This window comes from Penaeus monodon, chromosome 7 (assembly GCF_015228065.2).
Source record: "Penaeus monodon isolate SGIC_2016 chromosome 7, NSTDA_Pmon_1, whole genome shotgun sequence".
In the NCBI taxonomy this organism is placed as follows: domain Eukaryota; kingdom Metazoa; phylum Arthropoda; class Malacostraca; order Decapoda; family Penaeidae; genus Penaeus; species Penaeus monodon.
The window spans coordinates 23,082,738-23,085,237 of NC_051392.1; the positions used below are offsets into that span (position 1 = coordinate 23,082,738).

General features: G+C 42.2%; 1 protein-coding gene across 1 annotated transcript in view; it reads left to right on the plus strand.

Moving 5' to 3' along the window:
• Positions 1-2,094: 2,094 nt before the first annotated feature.
• Positions 2,095-2,500, plus strand: part of LOC119575130 — a 4,922-nt gene continuing 4,516 nt past the window's right edge. Inside the window, exon 1 of the mRNA XM_037922562.1 lies at positions 2,095-2,407. The gene's annotated coding sequence lies outside the window, so the exon portion shown is untranslated. The remainder of the gene's footprint in view (positions 2,408-2,500) is intronic.

A 2,500-nucleotide genomic window follows, 5' to 3' on the forward strand; every position in this document is an offset into this window, starting at 1 on the left:
ACCTATAAATGCACAGTCGCTGTAAGAGGAAGCGCCTTTTAATGTGCGCGTCTGACGGCCGGAGAGCGAGCGAGAATCCCGACAGATACACGAAGCCAATTCAGTGAACAAGCGCTTTTTGAAAAGCCACGAAAGCAATCTGGCGGCGAACTGACGTGGTCTATAAAGAAAGTAGCCTTATATTTTTGTGAAGGAGAAGTGGCGCGATATCCGGAAAGTCTTGGGAGAATTGTGGCATTTTGGAAGAGCGGAAAGAGGAGTGGAAGGGAAGGAGCGTAGACAGATAAACCGTTAAAATATATCCTGGAGTCTCTCATTATTTTCCCGAATGATATAGATCATTCATTATTTAGCCTCAATTAGAAAAAGGGCAACTCTACAGGCACACAAATACACCTAAACACACACGCGCACGGGCACACAAGTAATAACGACCAATGCGTCTGTTATTGTACATACATCGATTATTGAAGTGTCAAGCAGGTAGTCGACGGTCAGTCACTTATCACTGGACGTAAAGGTCTTCACAACAGAGAGAGAGAAGAAGAGACAGAGATGGAGAGAGAGAGATGAAGAGAGAGAGATGAAGAGAGAGAGATGGAGAGAGAGAGAGAGAGAGAGAGAGAGAGAGAGAGAGAGAGAGAGAGAGAGAGAGAGAGAGAGAGAGAGAGAGAGAGAGAGAGAGAGAGAGAGGGAGAGAGAGAGAGAGAGAGACACCTTTACCAAATTTTAAATAGGGATAGATAAAAGAGAAATTAAATGTCCAGATGAAAACTTTTCACTTTGACTTTATTTCAAGGGAAGAAACTGCTCTCCGCCTTTTTTTCACTTTCTTGTTATTTTGTTTCTCTGAATAAAAATCCTTACGCTTATTATGATGTAAAATATAGAATGATTGTTACAAATTCGATCTTAAGACTAAATTCCGGTAGGCCTATGCTGCCAACTACAGGAAACGAAAGGGGCTGGTTTGGATCGGCAGGAAATATCATGTGGTTGGCATTCCATGATCGAATATGCAAAGGGAATGTCCATGTTAATTATCGTATTTCCAGCTGGAAGGGTTGTGGGCTGACTGGCAAAGAACAAAGTTTGTAATAAGTCAGGGAGATGGGTAAATACCTGCCTATGTAAATGCAAAATATAAGAAGCAAAATAAACAGTGTGTGTGTGTGTGTGTGTGTGTGTGTGTGTGTGTGTGTGTGTGTGTGTGTGTGTGTGTGTGTGTGTGTGTGTGTGTGTGTGTGTGTGTTGGTCTGAGGAGAGAGAAGAAGGAGAGAGAGAGAGAGAGAGAGAGAGAGAGAGAGAGAGAGAGAGAGAGAGAGAGAGAGAGAGAGAGAGAGAGAGAGAGAGAGAGAGAGAGAGAGAGAGAGAGGAGAGAGAGAGAGAGAGAGAGAGAGAGAGAGAGAGAAGAGAGAGAGGAGAGAAGAGAGAGAGAGAGAGAGAGAGAGAGAGGAGAGAGAGAGAGAGAGAGAGAGAGAGAGAGAAATGACTCACCAATAAGACACTGAAATGATAGCTAAAGTGGCGCGGGTCATTGACACGGAAGAGTGTAAAGAACGACATATATTAACTATAGTGCATATTAGAGGGAAATACTAAACGCAGAATAAAAGTAAATATATCATTCAAAGATACATGATGAAATGATCCCATGAATAAGTAACTAAGTAAATATATTCAGATAAAACGTTTCAAGCACGCTGTATAAACTTCCTCTGTTTCGATTTCGCATATCAGCAGATGGAGATACACTGATAGGTAAAAATGAAACTCCTATGACTCGCTGGACAACGACAAGGACGAAAAGAAAAATGAGTGAGGAAGAGAAAAGGATGAGAGAGAGAGAGAGAGAGAGAGAGAGAGAGAGAGAGAGAGAGAGAGAGAGAGAGAGAGAGAGAGAGAGAGAGAGAGAGAGAGAGAGAGAGAGAGAGAGAGAGAGAGAGAGAGAGAGAGAGAGAGAGAGAGGAGGAGAGAGAGAGAGAGAGAGAGAGAGAGAGAGAGAGAGAGAGAAGAGAGAGAGAGAGAGAGAGAGAGAGAGAGAGAGAAGAGAGAGAGAGAGAGAGAGCAGAATGCACTGCCATGCGCATGGGTATGAGGTTGGATAATCAGATGAAAAGATAAGTAGATGGATGGGCAGATATCCATACAACAAAGATGTGTAGACGTGTGTGTGTGGACTAATATTAAATCTTATCGTATGAAACCCGTCATAAGGCACGTTGGTTCGTTGGCGATGAGTATTCTGAGATTGGGAAAGATATCTTTTATCGCATCGATAAGTCTAAGATAAGGGCAGAGCTACATGTCAGATTTAATCGCGTGTTGCATTGAAAAGCACTGGTGAAGACTGAAGCTCTTCCAGGTGGTGTAGAGAATAAGAAACAAAGAGAGAAACAAAAAACAGGTAAAGGCACAGTGGTAGGTAATTACGTATTACCAAAATGATAATCATTTATGCTTTCACAAAGTTGTTAATTATATTCGTAACGTTTAACGT